At 37.5% G+C, this 26,146-nt stretch overlaps 1 long non-coding RNA gene across 4 annotated transcripts in view; it reads left to right on the top strand.

Moving 5' to 3' along the window:
- Nucleotides 1-26,146, top strand: part of LOC118535517 (uncharacterized) — a 183,088-nt gene that overhangs the window by 150,441 nt on the left and 6,501 nt on the right. For 3 of the 4 annotated variants that reach the window (XR_004917233.2, XR_004917227.2, XR_013446413.1), the window contains exons 4-6: nt 17,142-18,061; nt 19,514-19,633; nt 21,270-21,453. This is a non-coding gene — a long non-coding RNA (uncharacterized LOC118535517). The remainder of the gene's footprint in view (nt 1-17,141; nt 18,062-19,513; nt 19,634-21,269; nt 21,454-26,146) is intronic. The other variant, XR_013446414.1, reaches the window with a different exon arrangement.

The following is a 26,146-nucleotide window of genomic DNA, read 5'->3' as shown; positions in this document are numbered from 1 at the left end:
CAGGCCTTGAACAATATTGAAAAAAAAATTTTTGTCAAAATTACAGTATGAGGAGGTCAAAGTTATCTGACATTTTCAAAGGCTCTTGAAATTCTTTTTTCTGTCTCTCAATATAATGTAGAAAAATAAAACAATATTAGAATCTGGGGAATTAGAGTGTTGTGGATTTAGTAGCAGTTGTTGGAAAAATAAAAATTAGGATTAGAATATTCCCCTGAGGACGCCTGTGTGGCTCAGTCAGTTAGGCATCTGCCTTCAGCTGAGGTCATGATCCCAGGGTCCTGGGATCGAGTCCCGCATTGGGTTCCTTGCTCTGCGGGAAGCCTGCTTCTACCTCGCCCACTCCCCCTGCTTGTGTTCCCTCTCTCACTGTATCTCTGTCAAATAAATAAATAAAATCTTTAAAAAAAATAGACTGTTCCCCTGCTTACCAGTAAGAGTTAATACATCCTTTTAACAGTGCTTTATCCCAAGGAATGATTGCAGGCACAGATATAACTGCTTTGTGTATTCCTTCACTCAGTAAATGTTTATTTTATTTATTTATTTATTTATTTTTTAAAAGATTTTATTTATTTATTTGAGAGAGAGAATGAGATAGAGCATGAGAGGGGGGAGGGTCAGAGGGAGAAGTAGACTCCCTGCTGAGCAGGGAGCCCGATGCGGGACTCGATCCCGGGACTCCAGGATCATGACCTGAGCCGAAGGCAGTCGCTTAACCAACTGAGCCACCCAGGCGCCCTCAGTAAATGTTTATTGAAGGCCTACTGTGGGCGAAGCAGAACAAAGCTGAAGTCCCTACCTCTAGGGCTGTACATTTTGGTGGGAGGGGGCAGACAACACCAAATACATATTTAGCATATTAACGTAGGTAATTGCTATGAGAAAAGGAAGGAAGGTAAGGAGAAAGGGTGTGAGGTAGGAAGGGGGTTGTCTTTTCTCTAGGATCTTCTGGGTAGGCCTCTGATGAGGTGACATGATGTTTGAGAAGTGACATGAAGGAAGTGAGAGAGAATACAAGCTCTAGATGGGACTTCAGAAGTTAGCATTTTCATGTCCAAATATAGCAGCTTCTGCCTGGGCTTCTTGCCTTTCTTGAGACATGTCCTGCTGTCCCACTTAACACTTTCGACTTGGATCCCAGAGCTCTGCCTGGCTCTTACTGGTCCCATGGCAACTCCAAATCCTGTAGGGAATTCTCCCCACTTTACCCCTCTTTTGTACCCCTGGAGAGTTCTATTATGACACTTATAAAATGCTATTACTTTTTGTGTTTATGTACATTTCTCCTAATGCTAGGCAGCAAGGTCCTTGAGAGTAGGAGTTGCGTCCTATTCATCTCTGTATCCTCAGTGCTCATCACAGGGTCTGACAAATTACAGGTGCCACAGTTTTGTGTTAAAAGAAAATGATATTTAGAGAATGAAAAGGAATGAGCTATCAAACCATGAAAAGACATGGAAGAACCTTAAAAGCATATTGCTTAGTGGAAGAAACCACTTTGAAAAGGCTACCTACTTTGTGATTCCAACTATACAACATTTTGGAAAAGACAGACTATAGAGACAGTGAAAACATCAGTGGTTGTGGGGGGATGGGAGCGGGAGGCTCAGGGGAGGAAGGAATGAGTAGGTGAAGCACAGGGAATTTTATGGTGGAGACACTATTCTCTATGGTATTATAATGATGGATACATGTCATTATTCACTTGTTAAAACCCACAGAACTATATGACACCAAGAGAGAACACTAACATAAATTAGGGACTATAGTTAATAACAATAATAATAATGTATTAGTATTGGTTCATCAATTTTAACAAATCAACCCCATTAGTGCAAGATATTAAACGTAAAGAAGCTGTGTGTGTGGGGGGGGTGTTGGGAATGAGGAGTTGCTATAAGGAATGTAATGTATTACATACTCAATTATTCTATAAATCGAAAAATGGTACTTTAAAGTCTATACATTATTAAAAAATAAAATTTGGGGGGCACCTGGGTGGTTCAGTCAGTTAAGTGCTTTCAGCTCAGGTCATGATCCCAAGGTTCTGGGTTTGAGTCCTGCTCAGTTTCCTTACAGAGTCTGCTTCTCCTGCTCCTTCTGCCCCTCCCCCCCGCTCGTGCTCTCTCTCTCTTATAAATAAATAAAGTAAATAAAATCTTATAAAGTAAATAAAAATAAAATTTGGCAGTGAAAGTAAGGATTGATGTAGGATAGTAGATTGACTTTTTTTTAAGATTTTATTTATTTGACAGAGACACAGCGAGAGAGGGAACACAAGCAGGGGGAGAGGAAGAGGGAAAAGCAGGCTTCCCGCGGAGCAGGGAGCCCGATGCAGGGCTCGATCCCAGGACCCTGGGATCAGGGCCTGAGCCCAAGGCAGATGCTTAACGACTGAGCCGCCCAGGCACCCCTAGATTGACTATTTTTAAAGATTGCGTTTCAAAAAGGAATGCTTGAACCTGTGTTAATTATAATGGTGTGAAATACTTGATATAATTCACGAGCAGGTACCTTCCTTCCTGACTCCTTTCCTATCCCATGTACAATGGAAGGCACCAGATGGGCAGAGTGTCAGAATGTCAGTGTGCTGCAGAGAGAACACCACATTCAGGCAGACATGGGTTCGAGTCCTGCCTAGCTGTGAGATCTCGCTGAGCCTCAGTGTCCTCCACTCTGTGAAAATCATACCACTGGCCTCAGAGGGTGTGGTGAGGTTGAAATGAGATACACTATTACACGGTAGCATAGAGACTGGTGTAAAGAGTATGACTACAACATGCTAGCTTTCTTTATTTGCCCTTTCAAGAGAATATAAAAATAAAATAAAAGTCTGAATAAGTGATGGGAGAAATTGGGGCGCCTGGGTGGGTCAGTCGTTAAGCATCTGCCTTCGGCTCAAGTCATGATCCCAGTGTCCTGGGATCGAGCCCCACATTGGGCTCTCTGCTCTGCAGGAAGCCTGCTTCTCCCTCTCCCACTCCCCCTGCTTGTGTTCCTGCTCTCGCTGTCTCTCTCTCTCTGTCAAATAAATAAATAAAATCTTTAAAAAAAAAAATTAAAAAAAAAAGTGATGGGAGAAATTAAAAAGAACACAAAAGAACGATCATATGTTGGTGTAGCACTGAATTCAAGTTTTAACCTTAAAACTGAGGACTAGCCCCAGTTTCCATTTGGTTCTGTTAGGTTCCTTTTTTCTTTTTTTTTTTTAGGATTTTATCAATTTACTGAGAGAGAGAGAGAGCATGAGAGGGGAAGGGGCAGAGGGAGAAGGAGAAGCAGACTCCCTGCTGAGCAGGGCTCAATCCCAGGACTCTGGGATCAGGTCCTGAGCCAAAGACACATGCTTAACCAACTGAGTCACCCAGGTGCTCCCATTAGGTTCCTTTGGAACAGGCACTTACACTACTTCTTTGACACATTTTTGCTCATCACTGCTAGTCTGCTGAACTATGGTTTCATCATCGTACTCTTTGACACATTTTTATCTTTATTAAAACAACTTCTATATAGTGACAGGTGTAGTGACTTTTCTCACGTTGGGTTTTCTCAGGTAATAAGTGAGAAGTGAGAAGGTGAGACGATAGAATCAGCCAGTTAAGAAATATGGGAAAAGCTTGAAAGTGTCTCGATAGGGAACATGGCATTGTTAACAATATATCATACCTTATAATGATTTGGCTACATGTCTCAGTTTCCTTACAGAGGGCAAATTACCATACCATGTGTTGGTTATCTTTGCACTTGTCTTTTCCATCAAGAGGCAGTGTAATATTGAGTAGTAGGTGCTCAATAAATATTTATTGAATTGAGAATATATTTAGCTCTTCATGAAAGGCAGTCTTTTTTTTTTTTCTTTTCTCTTTCTTTCTTTTTTTTTTTTTTTAAGTAGGCTCCACACCCAGCGTGGAGTCTAGTGTGGGGCTCGAACTCACGACTGTGAGATCAAGACCTGAGTTGAGATCAAGAGTCTGACGCTCAGCCGACTGAACCACCCAGGTGCCCCCAAAAAGCAGGCCTTTTTATAAAAAAAAAAAAAAAGGGAAGCTTGTCTATTAGACTCTTATTTATCTACACATCAAAGACTGGGCTGTAGGACATATTTAACACACATACAGAGACAGACACATGCACCCATATATGTAAAAGCAAAACATTAATCCAGGAACATACTTTCCATGTTTTTCTTTCTCAGCTTCTTAGTTTGGACAGCTCTGCCAAACATCTGTAGGTTGAAAAGCAGTTCAAACCAGGCTACACAAAAAAGAAATCCACTTAAAATATCTCAGCTTGACTCTCATCATCTGTACAAGGTTCAAATGTGATTTGGACACCAACACACCCGGCTAAGCTTTGTGTGAGGAAGTAAATGTCAGACTGAAATGGGAAACTGAAGGAGGTCATTCTCCCTTTGTTGAGCTTCTCCTTCTTGTCAAACCACTGGGCTGCACGTTGTCGTTCTTGTTTGTCACTGATAGCCTATCACAAAGCCCCTTCTGTTAGGATGCTGTACCTGAGACTCCCACTAGCCAGCAGAGCATAAACACCAAGATGGAGCCACCTTCCCCAAACCTCTCACACAATAGCTACCGCTGTCACAGCAGGACAATTGAGTGGATCTTATGGTGGTATATTTTTTCCCATCATATACATGACAGAAAGTCTAATGGACCTTGTTCATTTCTTGAGTGGCTTTTAAGTCCCTATAAAATGGCCTGTTATCAGTTTCATCAATGTTTCCAAGATGTCTACCTGGATGTTAGGGAGCCCCGACAGTAGCTGTCTTTTCAATCCTCCAGTCAGCAAGGAGAAGACAGTAATTAGCTGAAAAGTTAGAGAGGAAGCCTATTTGTACCCCAGAAGGAAAAGCTAAATACTGATGGCATTTTGTGATAAATAAAATTCACAACCTTTAAAAATGGAAGGACTAAATGGACTATTTTATTTTGTACAAGGATAAACTATGTGCCTTAGCAAAGAATCTGGATCACTGCCCTTAATAATAAAAATGTTAAAAACTTGATATGATGTTATAGCCAATCTTGGGATATATTATTCTCTAAGTGCAGTGCTAATTACACTCTGGTATTGTACTGGGAACAAATATAAGAAAATGGAGAAGAGTAGTGAAATAACATCAGAAAGACACTATTTTTATTAAAATTATCACTCAGAATGTCACTGTCATTTTCTAAGACTTAAATGTTGATGTAAATGGGAAAGACTTTTTGACATGCAGAAGGAAAAACTGTATCTGATGCTGATGTTGCCATCCATCTAGTAGGGTTTCCTTTAGAATTTAAACGACTTTTGGCTTCTAGTAATATCCTGGCCCCTTGAAATATTTTCTGAAAGTCCTAACTGCTCCCCCACCCCCAGTGGTAAATACTACCTGGGGCTCCTTATTAAGTATAGGGACTTAGGCTTTCCTGTTCAGATTGTTACAGGACTTAATTCTCAGTTCATATATGTTGTTGTGCAAACTAATTTCTATGGCCCTCGGCAATTAATCTCGGTCAACCTGTGGTGCCCTCTTGTCTTGAGGGGGATGTGCTTGAGTTGGATGGGGTCACATAGTCCAAGGCATTGGAGTAGTATGCATCTGACCAAGGAATCATTTGTGTTGAAGGTATCTTCTCATTCCTCTATATAGGTTGATAACCACTTAGACATCCCTTGTTTCTCATGTCATGGCCCCTGTCAAACTGGGCGACATTCCCCATCACTTTCCACTATGCTCTGCCATGTGGTACTTTAATGTTTCTGGTACTTTAAGCTGCATGAGAGTGGAAATCTATGAAGCTGTTTGTGACCTATTTTCTTAAATGTTTTGTGCAGCATTTCTTCTCTGGCTTCACAGGGATCTGGCCAGGCACAGAGTGCAAGGTGCTTCTCTCCACCACCCACGGACCACTGCCCTCATAATCTTCTTTCTCTCTCTCTCCCTTTTAAATTGAAGTCTAGTTCACACACGATGTTACATTAGTTTCAGGTGTACAACATAGGGATGGATTCAACAAGTCTATTCATTATGCTCTGCTCATCACAAGTGTAGCTACCATCTGTCACCATACAATGCTATACAACACCATATAACAATACCATTGACTACATTCTTTATGCACTCATAACCTTCTCTTATGTTTCATCCTCTCATGGGGAATCTTTTTAAAGTCTTGGGAGAAAGTCCTCCTTATTTTGCCTCGGAGACATCTTACATTGTCTCAAGGGATTTGATTTTAGGGAATCAAAGCAGTAAGATTGATTAGTAACAATTTTTTCATCACAACCCAATCTCTCTTTGGGAATAGAAGAGAACTGAGAGCAGACCATCTGCTTGGAGGGGGGAAAGGAACAAGGGAAACAAGTAAGTGGGGCCAAAAGTGATTTATAGCTCAAAAATATTTTTCTGCCATCAGTGCTACATTGCTTTTGACTCAGAATAATGCTCACCCATATAATGTATAATCCATATAATGTTCATGGAGCAAGTTTATCTATTTTCTCACACAAAATCCAGGAATTCAAGAAGGCAAACTCGTATATCCCTATCAGACTTTATTCTCCTTGATGTCAGGGAGAACTAAATTCATTCTGTAATGTTGAGGGACACATGGTAAATGCTTCTGTTGTATAGCCGGAGATGATGCTGAAATGTCATTTCTTAAATTTGTGAATGGAAATTATGATTAGGTATCTGTGACATCAGGCTGCATGATTGTGCATTAAAAAACAATTTATAATTTACAAATGTTGTATGACTTCAGGTAAGGATCCAAGGAATCACAGAGGCACAAAGTTGAGTTTTGACTAGAACAGTGATTCTCACTGTGGTCTCTAGAACAACATTATGAGGAACTTACTAGAAATGCAAATATCCTAGATATACTGAATAAGAAACTATGAGAATGGGGTTTCCATATCTGTGTTTTAACAAGTCCTCTATGTAATCCCATTGCATGTTAGAGTTTTGAGAACCCCTGGACCAGGGGATGGTTAGCTTGAATCAAGTCAGTGATCTTAGATAGGTAGCTTCACCCTTGGGTCTCAATTTTCTCTCTTAGAATTAAGAATTACTCCATACTTAATCTAATGGGAAGAGCATCCTTTTGTTTTACTCTTCTTTGAACAAGGTACAAACATATGCCCCAGCTAATTTCGCTTGGTTTACTGGTTATAACATATGTCCTTGATCTTATCATTTGCCTAAGAAGAATAGAGCATGTCTATGTGTTTATATATATATTGCACATTCCCTAAGAAGCAGTATGCAAGATGGATAAGGATGCAGTTTCTCTGGAAAGATAGCCTGGTGTCAAATCACCAGCTCTAACTCTTATTGGGTGACCTTCATGAAGTTTTCAACTTCTCAGTTTCCCCATCTGCGAAATTAAGATCATGCTGTAATGCTCCCTACCTCAGAGAGATAATGTCATGTGAGAATGAGACAATACAGGTTAGGTGCTTACAGCGGGGCCTGGCACTGGTTAGTGTCTAATAAATGTTTGCAAGTTCTGGGTTGAGTGCAGGCTGGGCTCTGTTGTAAGGTTCAGAGTTGAAACAGATGTCATCTCTTCACTGAAGGAGCTTGTTATCCCAGTAGGAAGAGTCAGACATGTAAACTTATAATCCCCAAAGGTATTAGAGATCTATAATAGCAGCTGGGGAAGATGAGGACATAATAATGGGACAAAGGGTCTTGAAAGGACAGTTCAAGTAGAGTGAGAAGATCTATCACTGTGACTGAGGGGCAGTCAAGAGAATGATCTTCATATAATTGTAATGAAAATGCCAATAACTAATACCACTTAACACTTAGTGCTTATCAGGCCTTGTTCATTACCTTGATTTGTCTTTTCAGAAACATATGAAGCAGGTTATTTGTATTATCATCATTTTACAAACTAAGAAACTGGGACTTAATGAAGGAAGGAAATTTAATGACAAAGGTGGGGGTTCTGACTCAGAGATCTGTATTTCTCAGGATTTACTTATTATTAATCTTATTAACAATAAACTTATTAAATTGTTAATTATTAATCAATTATTTATATACATTTATTATATAATTATCACTTATTAATTAAATTATTAATGATAAACCTATTAGAACTCATGTAAAATGTTTTCAACTCTCCCAACAATTTAATTCTTTATGTTTCACAAATTTTAAATAAGAGATAATGATCCTAAAGAAATGAAATGATTTGCCCTAGGGCATGCCCCCCTTCCCTCCGTTATAATTTAAGGATTGCAACTTAAGACCCTGGCTTTTCTGCCCTCTCCCTTCCTTCTCTGCTTCACTCAGCGAACCAAACTGCCATCTTCTTACTCATAGCAAAACAAAACAAAACAAAAATCAGAAGATGATACAGAAAGAACCTGCCATTTCAGACAAAGCACTTTATGAAGTGGGGGGAACGCTTTGGAACTCAGACAGAGGGGCACATAAGATCGTGTGGCAGAGTTGAGCTGCCTGATACAAGCAAGCCTGAGAACTCCCCTCCCCTGAGTGTCAGCATTCTTCATCCCCTTTCTTGTAGGACTTCAACTCAGTCCTTTAAAACTTCTCCTTGCTAATTCTACTGCAGTTTGAAGAGCTTCTCAATCTCATCCAGAGTCTCAATTTGTTAGGAAAAGTGAAAGAATCAGTTATACATCAATGTATAACAAATAATCAATTTACTTGACCAATAATTTTAGCTAAATAATTCCATTTGAACAGGAAATATACTTTTAAAAGATGAAATAAAAAAATAAAGAGAAAAAAATAATCTTGTCAGGCAGCAAAAAACCCACAAACAAACAAAAAACAAACCAAAGCTTTATTTTGCATGTCTTTTAGACAAAACAAATCTTTCACCAGCCTTTCATAAAAGCCTTTAGTGGAGAACACATAACGCAAAAGAATCAGTCAAGATTTATAGCTCTTAGTGAGGCACTGAAATCTATTAGAAAGTAGATGTCCCCTTCACAAGTGAAGCCTAAAGCTGATTGGCTTCCCTATTGTGCCCCCAGATGAGAAATAGGTAAACACTTTGTATATTTTCCTTTGGTTTTGAGACTGATACAATACGTAGGTCAGGAGAGTCAACAACATTTAAATTGTTAAAAGATTTTTTTCTGAGTGTCCTGGGAATGGTAAAACAGGATACAGTCTTTTATTCTCATTTCCCTTCGTGAAATGTAGTCTCTTCTCTTTGGAACACATGATAGCTGCTGTGCATGCGGACAGGTCCTAACAATGCTTCTCTGACATTTAAGCGTTTCACCTTCTATGCAGTGCAGCCTGTTTGTCCTTTTAAACTTGGCTACTGGGACAAATGCAAAGGAACCACTGTGTGACTTTTTGCTTATCTTCTGTACCCAAGCCTACAAAGTTAGTGCTTGAGTGTGTCAGGTATCACCTAGGGACTTAAGAACGAGGCTTTTTACAGTTAACCCCATCCCATGACCTGTACTACACTGCCTTTGATTTGCAGGCAGTTTAGTTAACTACCAAGACTGCCTACTACATGAATCGGAATCAAGTTCACCTGAGATGTGGGCACACAATAATTCCTAGTTTTCTGCATAATGGCTTTGGGCATACTCCATTACACGCTGGTGTGCCTGCCAGTGGGAAACAGCAATGTTTTTCTTCTTGTACATGCTGCTTCATTCACAGAGCTGCTTTTATATTTTTAACTTTTTATTTGGAAATAATTTCAGAATTTTAGAAAAGTTGTAAGAATAAGTATAGTTCAAATAATGTCCTGATATTCATTACCCAGATTCACTTATTATCTCTGTTTTATCTCATTTGATTTATCATTGGCTCAAATTCTCTTTCTCTCTCTCTGTCTCTGCACATGCATACGTATATATCTGGAATCACTTCAGGGTAAGCTACATATATTGTGGTCCTTTACCCCTTAATACTTTGGTGGATATTTCTTTTTTTTTTTTTTTTAGGATTTATTTGTTTATTTTTGAGGGGGGGAGGGGTAGACAGGGAGGGAGAGGGACAAGCAGATTCTGTGCCGAGCATGGAGCCCTACTCGGGGCTTGATCCCATGACCCCAAGATCATGATCCTGGCTGAAATCAAGAGTTGGCCATTCAACCAACCAAGCCACCCAGGCGCCCTGGATATTTCTTAATAATAGGATATTCTCTTATATAACTACAGTTCAGTTAACAACTTTAGTAAGTTAAGATTGAGAAAATACCTTTGTCAAATCTATTATCCTTATAATTTCAATTTTTGGAGCTGCTCCAATAGCTTTTCCCACTCTAGGTAGGGGGCCACTCTAGAGTGTGGTATTGTATTTAGTTGTCTTTGTAGTTTAAATCCAGAACATTTACATAATCTTTCTTTGTCTTTTACAACATTGACATTTTTGAAGACTACAATCTCCCATCCTTTTTTTTTTTTTTAAGGAATGTTTGTTCCTCATTTGACATTTATCTGATATCAACTTATGGTTAGATTTTCATTATACATTTTTGTTCAGAATACTACATAGGTGATATTATGGCTTTCTCAGGATATCTCATCTAAATACACACAATGTCCATATACTCCTCTTGATGATGTTAATTTAGATCACCCAGTCAATGTATTATTTGATTTCTCCACTCTATAAGTATCACTTTTCCTTTGCAGCTAATAAGCAATCTATGGAGAGACACTTTAAGAGCATGCAAATGAATCAAAACTTCTCCCCAGATAAATTGTCCATTGATGATTCTTGTCTGATCCAATCTTTAGTATGATGATTACAAATGCTGATTTTCCAACTCTTGTACTCCCTCCTCATTTGCCAGTTGGCATTTAACATTTTAATATAATCTAATATAATCTCCTTTCTCTCCTATTTATTTAGTCTTGTAACATGCTTCATTATTTGTTTATTTGTTTTGAGCACCTCCTCACTTCTGGCCTAACAAAATGTTCTGGGCTCATCTTGAATATTTCCTGTCCTATTTCTGGATTCAGCCATTTCTCCAAGGAGTCTTGATTCCTTTTAATGGGAAACAGTATTAGAGATCAGGATCTGGACGCTCGGTATACCAAGAGGGCTATTTTTTTTAAAAAGATTTATTTATTTGGTGGGGGAGGGAACATGAGCTGGAGGGGCAGAGGGAGAGGGAGAAGGAATCTCAAGCAGACTCTGCACTGAGCATGGAGCCTGATATGGGGCTCAAGCTCATGACCTTGGGATCATGACCTGAGCTGAAACCAGGAGTTGGATGCTTAACCACCTGTGCCACCCAGGTGCCCCCCAAGAGAACTATTTTTAAAAGATTCGTTAGGTGGGAGATATTGTGAGGTTTCACTTAGTTGAGCTGTGATATCATTAAATCATTTCAACTGGATTATTCTAAATGTTCAAAAAAAGACTTACAGCTTAGATTTTAAAACACTGACGTGGAAATAAATGTACAGCTAATTTAGAATACTTTTTGATTATTTTCTTTAACACCTTATAAAGCAGGGTAAGAGTTCAGCACTGACACCCTGGATTTGATTTACCGTAGTGGTACAGCCATCATTGGGAAGCTCACTTTTCAAGTGGCATTGTAGAATTGTTGAGTTGGTTTGTGATAATGTCCGTTTACGTCTGGCCCGCAGAAAACACGACCACCTTCGGAAACAATGACCCACAGGATTCTGCCTTGCATGGTGTACAGGAGTGGTCTGTCAGCAGGGCAGGACTCCTGCAGTCCATCCTACAGTGTTGCAAATGCACAGAGGGTGAAGAGGATTATCTCAGGCTTACTTCACCAACTCCTTGGTCTAATTTGACTTTCAAATACACACTGCCTTTTTTCTGGCCAAAGGTCTTAATTTGATTCTCAGAAAAGTCTGCTTCAGTAGTAGATTTTCTTCTCTGGAGAGACATTTCAGTAGCTTCCTAGGAGAACTTGGCTTATTTTCAATTTGAATGTTTTATTAAAGAGAATGATAAATAAAGGGCCTTTCTACCTCAAGTAATAAACCAGAGTTTTTGGGGCGCCTGGGTGGCTCAGTCGTTAAGCATCTGCCTTCGGCTCAGGTCATGATCCCAGGGTCCTGGGATTGAGCCCCGCATTGGGCTCTCTGTTCAGCGGGGAGCCTGCTTCTCCCTCTCCCGCTCCCCCTGCTTGTGTTCCCTCTCTCGCTGTCTCTCTCTCTCTGTCAAATAAATAAATAAAAATCTTTAAAATAAATAAATAAATAAATAAACCAGAGTTTTTATATCTGCATTATGGCAATGCCTTGCTTTGTGTTAATACTGTTGATCATTTAAGTAAATTCATACTAATTCAGATTACAACAAAATTATAAATGCCACTCTGGATTACTAAAACCAAATAGATATTGATTTTAATATGAAGTGTTATTTTATAAATACTATAACATGGAGGGGGAAGGGAAGAAGAGAAAGAAGGAAGGAAGGAAGGAAGGAAGGGAGGGAGGAAGAATGGGTGCAAATTGCTGCAAGGTACAAAAATATGAATAAAGAAGGTATTCTGGAAGAGGATCCTCCAGCTCCAGCCACCATAGCTGTAGCTGAAGCCATGTGAAGCAGAGATAAACTACCCTGCCAAGCCTTTTCCAAATTTCTGACCTCCAAAATTGTGAGCAAAACAAAAACATTGTTTTAAATGACTGTTTTCAGTTAACTTCTTAAGCAACAGTAGATAACCAAAACATAAATACTGAGTAAATTTAAATTTGTTAAGCGAGCCTCCAAACTATAAAGTTTGTTTTGCCTTTTTCCTTATGTCATGGTGCAAGGCAATGTTCTGGGTGCTGGTGATAAAAATTGAAAAGATAAATGTTATCCAGCCCTTGCTATCCAGTAAGAGATACACAAAAACAATTACCTACAATAAAGGTGACAAATGCAATAGTAAAGTAATAAGAGAGTATAGGAGGAATAATTAATTCATCTTCCATCAGAAGTAGGCACTACCATGGCAGGAATCTTTATCTGCTTGGCTCAGACCAAATACAAAGGTGTCTGGTGCATAATAGATGCTCAAAAAATAGTTGTTGAATTAACAAATGGCTAAATTCATGAAGGAGGTGATGGGCATGTGACTGGTAAGGTTTGGAAATGACTCCTGAAAGAAATGAGAAAAGAGATAATATTTTAGCCATATCTTGAAGGATGCCTAGAATTTTGTTAGGAGGGGTAGCAGAAGACAGTAGATGGGATATGGGTGGTAACTAGTCTGCCATTTACCATCGTGTGCCACTGTGTGGCTGGCAACTTAGGCTGTGGGAGCAGTGAGAACAGCCTGGTATTCATTAGTCAGGCCCTAATTTGAAAAATCTTGGCATACCACCCACAATTACATCAAGAGATTAGTCTAATCTTAAGGAATATTGGGGGTTTCGGTGGAATTAATTCCTCGACTGAGGTATTCCTCTAACACGTCCAGAATCCCATACGTCTCTCAGACCCAAGAATTCTAGACCCAGAATTGGTTCTTTGAAGCAACTGGCCGCATTTCACTGAAGTGTAAGGTCCTTGGACTTGTTTTATGATCAGCATAGTCTCTAGGTTGGGAATAAGTGGAAACTTCACCTTGCTTATCAACTTCCATTGAGATATAAGGTAATGTAATACTTACATTTCAGTCTGTAGTTGAGAAGACCAGGAAATTTTAATGACTAGAAATTCTTAGTTTGCATTAATTGGCTATGACTTGTAGAAATTGGAGCTCTCCTATCTGTCCTATACATTAATTCATTACTTATTCATATTTGCTGTGCAATATCTGAAAACATGGCAAAGTATTATCAATTCTTCAGGTAAAGTCTTCAATCCCTATAATAACAACAACAACAATAATAGTAAAAGTAATAATAATAACAAATAAATAAAGTAGGAAATTAAATTACTTAGGCCATTAAAGACCTCTCGATCATTTTTTTTAGAGAGCGAGAGTGAGAACGTGAGCAGGTGTGGGAGGTGAAGGGCAGAAGGAGAGGGAGAGAGAGAATCACAAGCAGGCTCCACACCCAGCATGGAGCCCCACACAGGGCTCAATCTCATGACCCTGAGATCTTGACCTGAGCCGAAATCAAGAGTCAGACACTTAATCAACTGAGTCACCCAGGTGCTGTAAAGACCTCTTGACCTTTTAATGGATCTTAGACAAGCTTACCCTTTGTTATGTTCTTGAGAACATAGGATGCCATATTTAATGTTTTGGAAAAGCACTGTACCAAGTACTGAGGAAATAGGAAAAAAAAAGTGGAAAACATGAATTCTGTCTACAGCAAATTTAAAAGAAAATAGTAGACTCAGTGTGAGCCCAAATAAATACATGTAATCACAAGTGAAATAAATAAATACATATTAAATGACCTACAAATGCATCTACCAAGATAGTGTTAACTTTCAGCTATTTCTGTGCCACTCATAAGAGTGTCTTAAGAGGGATAGTGTCTTTTAAGATAGTTATGGCAGTCCACCTGGAAATAGTGAAAGGATTGTCTACTTCTGCCACTTTATAGGAAGTGGTTAAGGATAAAAAGAGAGATATCAGGCCAGAAGCACCAATATTTCCAAATGAAACTCAAGCACAATGTTGGCCAATTAATGCCAAATGTTGAAAGAAAGTTAGTAAAACTTTAATAAGACATTTATTGTAAATTTTTGTTTCAAGCTTCACTGTTGAAAGACTATGATCCTCCTATTTTTAAGCAATTTCTGGCAAGCTATCTTTGCTCTGAATTGTCTCTTTCTGACAATAGTCATATTCTCTCCTCTGCCTTACTTAAAAGTACTGATGACATAGGTACCATCAAATTTTGGTTTTTTTTACAGGCCAAGATTTAGTAAATATTGATGGTACTTAACCCCTAATATTGAAAGACTCCGAGGTATCATTGCTAAAATGTCCTTCAAGCAAGACTTGGAAGGCCGTATACACATGATGTCATATCATAACAGATAATCACTAACATTAAATTTTATATCACTCCTATGAATGGCTATTATAGTCAGCAGGTGACTTTGTTCAAATCTTAAGCAGGTCTAGACTGTAGAACCAACTGCCTTATGACTCTGATAGCTGTTTAGGGTGGTTATTCATTCATTGATTTCTGGTATGAGTCCCACTACTGTTAGGCAACAGGTGTTAGTTCTCTAATCTCTGCACAAGAGTAAACATTCTTATTTGGTTTTATAACAGCCAATGGGTTCCTTGGTTGGGTAAAACTTTATAATATTCATGGTACTAATTGGAAAGCATTAGGCATTTCTGAACATATATTTCCAATAAGAATAGCTAGCATTTCTTGGGTACATACTGTATGTCATGGTGCTAGGCTTTTATAAGTGGTATCTGATTTAATCTTTATAGCAACCTATAAACATTATTGTTATCTCTGTTTTATAGAAGAGAAACTGAGGCACAGTCACACAACTATTAACTAGATGAGCAGAATTTCAAAGTCAGGTTTGGCTCCAGAGTACCTATTGTTTTAACCGCTGTGCTGACATCAACCAGCTTGTCCAAACATCAGTGTGGTGTTTTTTATGACATTAGAACTACATATGATATGAAGCTTCTTGTTGGATATTGGATCTTTGTGATACAATTAATGTAGGTTGAATGGATAGGGGAAAGATGAGAATTCCTAGTTGTGATTTGAATCTTATAAACAAGCTAACCTTGATAAACCCTGCAAACACATGTTGGGATCACGTATTCTAATCATATCACTATAAAATATGAAAATGCTATCACATTTACAACAATTGTTTCAAATAGTGCAAGGCTGCAAAAACTCACCAAGAATAGGTAATAACTAATGAATCAGAATTTTGCCTTTAAGTTAACAATATTAGTATGAAGAAGTTAGATGGACTTGGAAAAAAGACCATGCTCCAAAAAAGAAAAACAGCGGTACAATTCAAATATCTGAACAAGATTATCTGGTAATGGGCAATTTCAAATGAAATAATCTTGACATAAAGGTTAACTGTAAAGAAATTTAGGAAGCTGGCTATAAAATTAAAAGCACTGTAAACATGAATTAAATATTTTCTAATGCCAGATACATAAGTATAAATCCATATATGATCTGATTTATTATAAAAGCTTACAGTATGACACCAATAAAACCATTCTATATCAAAAGGGACAAACCCTAGTACTTTCCCCATATGGCATGTGTTACAGGCAGTTTCATGCACCTGTTGTGGGTGTGTTTTCAGCATTAAAAAAAATTAGTGTATTGAAAAGTCATTATAGATACAAATTATCCAGAATTTAAAGCTTTTTTGAATACATACGACTGGTATAAATCAAGATAACTTAAGCCAAAACAAGAATGCTAAACAAAAGGCAAAAAAGGTTATAACCTTTGAAAGAATCAGAGGAACAGTTTTATTAGCATCATATAGAAACTTATGATTTTATGTATGCAAATCTCAGACATTAATAGATGATGAAAAGTTTTGATAAAACCCAATAGTTCCATTTACCTTCATGGGAAATACAAATGCATGGATTTAGGTGAAAATTTATAACAATAAGTCTTTCAATACATGAAGAGAAGTAATATCTTTTTATATGTAAAAAAGTAATATATTAAAACTTCATTTAACTAAGCACACTATTATGTAAATTAAAAATAGAAACCTATGGGGAAATAGTAAAATGCTAAGAAAATGTCTAAGACCTGCCAACAATGAACAGTACTACTTCGCAATAAATCCTACTACCCTTTCTGACATGACCTGGACAAGAAATTCACCTTCTCAAATGTTCCTTTTAAGCCATAAGAAGGTGGAAAACAATTGCTTACTTCTCTATTGGAGATGTTAAAGAGAATTCCTCACCATTCTTCTAAAATGTTATTATGAATGTTCCTGGTTTTTTTTTTTTTTAAGATTTTATTTTTCTATGAGAGAGAGAGAGAGAGCACATGAGAGGTGGGAGGGTCAGAGGGAGAAGCAGACTCCCTGCTGAGCAGGGAGCCCGATGCGGGACTCGATCCAGAGACTCCAGGATCATGACCTGAGCCGAAGGCAGTCGCTTAACCAACTGAGCCACCCAGGCACCCGAATGTTCCTGTTTTTAAAAGAATTTGAATATTGATTAATTTTATAAATATAAATAATAAATTTTTTCTATTTTTTTCTCTAGGTTTGGATCTGAAGAATCTCATTGAAATTGGGGAAGGACAGATCCAATACAGATTTTTCAGCTGTGGAAGAATTATTTGAAATGTTAACCCTCCTCCCCGAAAGAAAACTATTGTCATTTTTTTTTTCTCCCAGTCTCTTGCTCTTTGGGGACCGTTTCTCTTTTAATTTATTGCTCTGTGTTCTAAAAAGTGGAGAGAGATTACAAACCACGTTGAAAAAGTGTATTAAATATAACTTATGGTAAATTAGTAATACCTCTTGAAAAACCCTGCTATGATCTCTCCCGTGGTGCTTCCTTTGGGGGAAGATAACTCAATTGTGTTGATTTAAAGGTTCTGTCTAGTTCTTTTAAACATTCCTTTGATGTTGTATTGCTCTGCTTGTAATAGACTGTTATTGCCCTATATTGAGTTTGCAGAGTGAAGGTAAATCTTTCGTGATGTGATTGTGCCACCGCAAACTCAATATTGTTCACGGGGCCCTTATAACTCTCAGCTACATGGTGGCAGAGCAGTGCACATTTTCATTTTTACCTTTTTAGACTTTTATTCTTTGTTCTGAAGCCCGAAACTATGTGTGCTTACGTACGCTCTATAGAGCTTGCTCTCCGAAGCGGTAACTCATAAGCAAAGAGAACATTGTCCGGTGGGGTTTTTTTCTGTCTCTGAAATTGTCAATTTCATTGTTGATCTTTTTCATTATGTTCCATTAGGTACTCTACTGTGTTATTGAAAAAGCACCACTATTGGGAAAAGCTCAGTTCAAATAGCTATCCAGGTTTCTAGTTTGAAACGTTTTCTAAGGGTACATAACGGCTCTATTAAAGGAGATTCTCCTGAGAAGCCCTATCCTACCTTGACATGGATGAATGTGATTTCCCCTGGTGGCAGATCTCACGCATAAGTCATGTGATCAGAGGTATTAACATAAATCATTCAATATTAACATTGGCCTTTTGATTGAAAGGAGAAACTTTCTTTATGTAGTGGCTTGCGTTATTATTTACTTCTTTTGCTAAATTTCTTGCAAAAATTAGATCCAATATTTTTCACTGGTTCAGCATTCAACTTAGTTTAAAACTGCTTGTAAAGCAAGATAGCACTGAGGCTACTTTTTAGGCATTCATTTTACTTCTTGACTTGTGCCCTGTTTTCATTATCCTTTTTCCTGTCGTGTTAAAGGATATGACCACACAGGTGTTGAGAAATAATTAGTGGATAAGCCATTTTGAGAAAATAAAAAAATATCCACGAATGTAAGGGGGTATTTTGTACATTACAGTAGACTGGATATTAAATAACTATATGCATTGGGTATATTATTTGCTAAGGTAGCTAATAATTATTACTCCAGAAAAGTCAGCATTTCCCTGATTACTCCTACTGACACATTTTGAGAAGGAAATAGGTAGCAGGGTACCGTTTAGTAAATTCATTTCTGATTTTGACATGGTCAAATATTTAAAATCAGAGTTTCACCAACTAGAAAATGATATGAATGAATATCTCCAGAATAGGAGGAGATCTTCCCCATAAAAGGAGGAAAAAGGTGAAGATATCGCAGGTTTTCATTAGATCACTTATAAGAAGAATGTATTTTCTTTTTATACAAGAGATTATTTGCAAGATAAATAATATTCTGAAGCATAACCTAGGCTATGTTGAACCAACAAAAATACTGATAAAAATATTTGAAAAGTACAGTGAAAAACCGTAAATATTTCCTATCCTCAACCTAAATTCAATGCCTAGCAGAGTGTTCCGTATATCATAGATATTTAGTAAATGTGTACTGATTTAACTGTAAAGAGAAAAAGAAAAAATGCCTTGCTTCTTTTCAGTGAAGTATTTTGTGTGTGAGCAATATTCCTCGTGTGAAATAATTTAAAAGATGTTTATTATTTGGCTTTGTGGAGCATGATCAATGTACTGAGCACTGTGACATAACTAGAAATGGCCTTGGTTCCTGTTCATTAGGTAAGGAAAATTGCGTATTCCGATTTCCTTTTGCTTTAGATTAGCTAGGATTCCAGTGAAATTGCTGCTGCAAACTTATTTTAAATACCTTGAAACACAACAAGTGATTTTACTATGGCTTAGTCAGAGTCCTGTGGTATGGAAGGCTCGTCCATTGAGGTCCAATATGGTGAGTTAGAGGGTTAGTAATACTCCCATGAGCTCACCCCTCAAAATCGCCCCCCAGTCTGTAAGACAGATCTGTCTTGATTGGAATTCAAAGTAATTCTTCTTTGAAAAGATGGTTAGTTACAGTTGATTGCATGCTTTTTCTCTGCCATATTTCTAATTGTGCTGGGTTCTTGTTGCCTGCTAGATTTCTCGCATCAGACACTTTGACTCTTTCTTCTCCCAGGTGAAAGGATACAAGTTGAGTTTGTGCAGGCTAAAGGTTTTCTGTGAGGTGCTGCTTTGTCCTGGTTATCGTGGTTTGTCAGCCATTTCACCTTGGTTTTTACACAACAGTTTTTTCGAGGTAAACTAAAAAAGTTGAGAAAACAGTCTTTTTCTTATATAGGACAGTAAAGATGAGACTTGTTTAAAAAAAAGAACAATAATACGCAATAAACGTATTTGGATGTAGGGTGAAAGTAATTGGTAATTTGGGTATTTTATGTATATTTGTGACAATGAGGTTCATTTTTTAGAACAAAGTGATGCTAGACATAAGTCTTTCCTCATCATCCTGATAGCAACATATTGGGAAGTGAACATGTAGAACTAAAAGCATTGGAACAAAATCTTGATTTACTTCAATCCAACTAATAAGGTATCTGGAAAATGCAATTGACTAAAAAACCTTATAAAACTTAAATTGTTGCAACTAGATTTTCTTTCAATTTTCAGAGAGCCACAGAGTATTATTACATAATAGAATTTTATATTAAGAGAAATATGCAGGCTGTCTCTAGTGATCAGTCTTGATTCATAGTCTTGTGGCTTTTGCACGTCTGCCACCGTAATCGTTTAAAAATCCAGAGAATCAAAGTCCTAAAATTTGATTCTAATTTGTTAAAAATAAAAATCTTCTTCTTACCGAAACAAGAATGTTTGCTAATATATATTCTAATATGTAACAATTATATATAGTTTAATTTATACACATGTATATACTAATATAAATATTTTCCCAAAGTAAAAGCAGGAACTATTTCTGACAATCAAATGTATTTTCACAAAATATAAAGTAATATTTATTCATGGCAAATCTCAAACAATTAGAAGTGTATAAAACACAGTCCCTTTTCTTGGACTATAAATAATGTCAATAATTTGACATATATTTTCCCAGTTTTCTCCCATATATTTATAAACATACATATATATATATGGTCCCGAATGGGATAACCCTAATCATACTGTTCTATAACCTGCTTTTTTTTCACTCAATAATATATCATGGACATCTTTCTATGTCAATATATAAGGATTATAAAACGATTTTATTTTATTTTATTTTATTATTTTTTTAAGTAGGCTCCATGCCCAACGTGGGCTTGAATTCACGATCATGAGATCAAGAGTGGCATGCTCTACTGACTGAGTCAGCCAGGTACCCCAGGGCTATAAAATAATTTTATAAATAAAATAATTAAGAAGTTAAAATAATTGCATACAATTATATTTTGTATTTAATAACCTGGATGAGCTTTAAATTATTTACAACTTACTGGCAAATTGGATGCTTATTAGTAAATTGTTGAAAACATTTTCTTAAAAGTGATAATGAAAGTGGGTTTAAAACTTTTCTTATTTTTGCTTACTTTAAAAAAATATATCAACTGAGTACTTAAAATAATTGTTTGTAGAGGGATCTTGTTATTGAACAAATGTAAGGTTAATGTAATCTTTAATTATGTTTTATGATGATCTGTAAAGAAATCATTCATAAGGTTGATAACCTGAAAGTCTTAAATCAAAAGTCCATTCATCTTCATGCCTCAAAGAAAAACAGGGATTGCACTAATAGTTATATGTAGGAGAAAAGGAACTAAGAGTTTAGGAATAACCTCACTAGGCGAGTTGTGCAGGAATAGGAATTATGTTGTAATAAATGTAGAATCATCTGGATGTTTGGTAATTAGATGACTTGTGACTTTTTTTCTTCTTAGTGTTTCTGTATGAGATAAGATAGAAGTGAGGGCAGACCACCCTCAAGATTATTATGGCATATGGATTATATTGGATCAAAACATCTCCTATATTTTTGATGTGCCTAACTGAAAATTTAATTGCTTGGAAGGGAGGAATGAGGAATTACCAGTGTGACCCAGGATCACATTGCTAAATTCAATGGTTAGTGCTTATTCCTCATTTTGCTTGTCCTTTAGCATGATTTGAAATAGCTGTATGCTTTTTTTTAACATTAGTGCCTTTAAAAAATTTTTTATTTTTTGTTTTTCCTGGCTTAATTGAGATATAATTGACATCTAACATTGTGCAAGTTTAAGGTGTGTTGATTTATACACTTACATATTGCAGAATGGTTACCACCATAACTTTAGCTAATACCCCCATCGTGACCCATAATTATCATTTCTTTTTTGTGGTGAAAACATTTATAATCTGCTCTTTTAGTAACTTTCAAGTATATAATACAATATTATTAACTATGATTACTGTGCTGTACATTATATTCCCAGAACTTATTCATCTTATAAGTTGAAGTTTGTACTCTTTGACCAATATTTCTCATTTCCCCTTACCTCTAAGTACCTCATAACTACGAGGCTAGTCTCTTGAGGCAAATGTTTTCTATTTTTAAATTTTTAAATATGTAAATCAATGCTCCTGTTTTATATTTTGTTGTTGTTGTTGTTTTGGAAAATATAACTCATTTTTAAAAAAAGATTTATTTATTTATTTGAGAAAGAGCGAGAGAGATCATGGGTAGGGGGAGGGGCAGAGGGAGAGGAGAGAGAGAGAATCTCAAGCCTATAATACAATATTATATGCACTGTAATACACTGAGCAGGCTCAATCCCATGCCCATGAGATCATGACCTAAGCTGAAATCAAGAGTTGGATGCCTAACCACTGAGCCACCCAGGTGACCCAAATATAACTCATTTTTATTAAAATAATTTATTATTTTATTATAATTATTATTGTTATGTTTAAATGAATGAATAAGTAAATGTTTCTCCATTTTAATTTCTAGTATTGTAAATATGGATAGACATAGCTCACATAATCAAAAGATCTTTGGGATCATCAATGCTTTTTAAGAGCATAAAGAGGTCCTAAGACCAAAAACATTGTGAAATGCTGGACTAAATTAAAGGAGAAAATAGATTAAAATAAGATAGAAGGATAAAACAATAATTTTACTATTAAACATGGGGAGAACCCCAAGAATAATAAATATCAGAACACTTTTACTTGAAAGGCCTAATTTTTGACATGACATCGAAAGTTAAGGATTTTGATTTAATATGTAAATTAAACTGCTGAAAAAGATAACTTCAAACAGAAAATGTAAATTAAATATGGAAAACCAACTAAAGTACTGTTAAAATAAAAAACAGAGACCAGCCTTGAAAATTCCCTGAGCAGACAAAACCAGTTTAATCATAGAAACAAAGCTTAATTTAGTTTATTTTGCCAGGCTAACCTGATGTGGGTGATTTCTTGCTTATGCTTCTGAAAATCATAAGCAAAATAAACTGTTTTCCAAGGTTGATATGAGGTAACCACTGATCATTCCCTATCATTTAAGAAATTCTACCATAATCAATCACTGTGAAGAATAAACAATCACTGCTTTCTTACTATGTAGATTGCTTATAACCACTATACCTGAGCTTCATTGCATGTCTTGGTTTGAGTACTACCACTTTGTAAACTGTCTTTTCAGTGTGTGCACAATTTCTACTAATTACTACTTTGGTGATTCACTGGTTTTACTTCTGTTATTTCTGAATTTTTGACAATAGTATATTCTTCTTTAAATAGTTCTCTGTTCCACCCATGTTTAAAAAGTTTCCTGAGGCAATTATAGAAAACCTACTTTTAAGTCTTTAGACTTAATTATAATGATAATTATTATTTTTTTATTTTAGAGAGAGTGTGTGTGCAGGGGGAGGGGCAGAGGTAGAAAATCTCAGACTCCAGCCTGAGGGGGGAGCTGGAGGTGAGGCTCCATCTCATGACCCTGAGATCACCACCTGAGCCAAAATCCGGAGTCTGTGGCTCAGCTGATTGAGTCACCCAGGAACCCCAAAACTTAATTTTTATTAAATCCTGAAAGAACAAAATAAACACGGAAGAGAAGTCAAAGCCTAGTAACTCAAAAATAAAAACAAGCAAAAAAAAAATTAGAAATGTTTGCATTCTTTTTAAAAAAGATTTTATTTATTTATTTATTTAGTTAGTTATTTCAGAGAGAGAGAGGGAGTGCGTGCGCATGCACGTGGGGGTGTGCACGCCCAGTGGGGAGGGGCAGAGGGATAGGGAGAGAGAGAATCCCAAGTGGATTCTGTGCTGAGCGGGGAGTTGGATTTGGGGCTGGATTCCACCACCCTGAGATCATAACCTGAGCCAAAATCAAGAGTCACATGCTTAACTGACTGAGCCACCCGGGCACCCCTGGTTGCATTCTTTAAAAAGGTCTTATGATGAAAATAAATCCCAAAATATAAGTAAAAGTCAAGTTAACTATGTCTCTCGGTGAAAATAAATGAAGAAGAGAAATCAGACAGATGGCTAGTTTCATTAGACAGAACAAAATTTCAGAATTTAGAGAAGCTGAATTAATGCATTGCAAATTAATGCTGTATATAATAAATTCTATTATGTACAAGACCCGTATTATGATCTTCAAGGAAGCCTTAGATGAATTGTAAAGAACACTGTGGTCAAGATATTTAAAGTAAAAAAAAAAATCCAATGATAAAATTAAGTGTAATTTTTTTAAATGATAAAATTTGTCATAGGATATAAAATAACAAGAGAAGTTTTAAATTCTTCCGAAGTTTTTAATTACATTGATAACTACATATGTTTCAAATGTAGGCAAACATAAGCCTTGGCAGCCACATCCATTGACATATCTATTCAATTTAATGCATCGCAATTCAAATCTATTCATTTATTTTTATAGTCAATTAATCATTTAGTGATATAAGGAATATCTGCTGAATATCTACTATGTGCCAGCTAACTTGCAGGTGCTGAGAATAAAGGGATGAACAAAACAGTTCTAACTGCCCTCGGGGAACTTAGAGTCTATGGTAAAGATAATAAAGATAAAGAAAAGATAATAATCAAATAACAGAGATAAATAGATACATTCAAACCGACCCTGAGCTTTGAATGAGCAGCACAGATGCTATTGTTACTGGAGTCGGGGACTCCAGCCCAACAAGGATGGAACAGAGGCCAGACCCCAAAGTGCAAGGCACAGGCAAGTCTTTACTGGGACTCCAGCTCCGGCTGAAGGGAGACACGGCACTAAAAGGGAGGAAAGTGAGGCTGCCTCTGGAAGACCAAGGCAGTGCTGATACAAAGTTCCCGCTTAGGTTCCTACTCCCACCAATATGCTAGCGAGGGAAAGGGGAAATAAGTGCCTCATCCTGATTGAGTGGAAGGGCCTTGTCCAATATTCATTGGCGCCTCTGCCTGTGCTCTCCTGCTCTCTCTCTGTCAAATAAATAAATAAAATCTTTTAAAAATAAAAAAAAAGAGGGGAAAAGAGGACATCATGGATGCTAGAGAAGATGAGGAACTGAGAGGCCCAGGTATTGAATTTATTTTATTTTTTAAAAGATTTTATTTATTTATTTGTGTGTGTGAGAAAGAGATAGAGAGAGATAGAGCACAAGCAGGGGGAACGGCAGGCAGAGGGAGAGGGAGAAGCAGGCTTCCCGCTGAGCAGGGAGCCCGATGTGGGACTCGATCCCAGGATCCTGGGATCATGACCTGAGCCAAAGGCAGACGCTTAACCGACTGAGCCATCCAGGTGTCCCTTGAATTTACCTGATATATTGGCACGGATGAGAATGAGGGAGGCCATACCAGAGAGCAGAGTCTAGTGACTGAGGGGGAGTGCTCAGAAGACGGACTAGCTGAATGGTGCGAGACTGAAAACTGCTGGCCTTGTTAGAGTTTTATTTTGTTTTTAAAAGGAAAGTAGAGGAGGAATGGTCCAAAAGTTTTATCAGAGGAAGAAGAGATATCAGTCCTAATTCTCAGGTATAGGAGGTGTGAAAGATTAAAAAGCCACAACTAGTTGTGGTGGCCATGAGGATGTGCCTTGCAGACCTCGGACTCCAGGGAGGTTCATTAACCAAGGGCCCTGGCTGCTAGCTCTGGCACTTCGGCCATGCTTCCCACGTGCTGCCCCCAGCACTTCCTGAGGGAGGCAGGAATGCTAAGGCAAGACAGCTCTCGGGAGACATGGGTCCACTTTGAAGGCTGCTTTTGCCTCAAGGACTCCTGGATGGTGCTCACCCATCCTTAGGCTGCGCAACAGTCGAGTACAATTCCCTCTCCCCCAACTTCACTCACGTCAGACCTACGTCGCAGTCCCATGACTCTCCCAGCCTTTTCTGGCTCCTTCCTCATTTTCTCTTACCTGGGCATTGTCCCTGGGAAAATCTTGAAATCTTTAATTCCATTGTAGGTCTGCTTCTCAGAAGCAGACAGACACAAGAACAGAGTCCAGGAGGAGGTTTGTCCGTTCAAGCAAAGACCTGCAGAGCTTGCACAGAGATTAAGGCCAAAGGGGGTTTGCTGTTGATGGCTGAACAGTCCTCAATGGCGGAGAGAAAGGGGTTGAAGAAAGCACGTTTTTCAAAAATGGCACCTTTGGAATCATTTTTAAAAAAGGTTGTTTCTATACATATTGACAATTATTAAGACTATGAAGAAAAGGGCGCCTGGGTGGCTCAGTTGGTTAAGCGACTGCCTTCGGCTCAGGTCATGATCCTGGAGTCCCGGGATCGAGTCCCGCATCGGGCTCCCTGCTCAGCAGGGAGTCTGCTTCTCC

Source organism: Halichoerus grypus, chromosome 3 (assembly GCF_964656455.1).
Source record: "Halichoerus grypus chromosome 3, mHalGry1.hap1.1, whole genome shotgun sequence".
In the NCBI taxonomy this organism is placed as follows: domain Eukaryota; kingdom Metazoa; phylum Chordata; class Mammalia; order Carnivora; family Phocidae; genus Halichoerus; species Halichoerus grypus.
The sequence above is the reverse complement of the archived record's forward strand: the minus strand, read 5'-3'. Positions and strand labels throughout refer to the sequence as shown.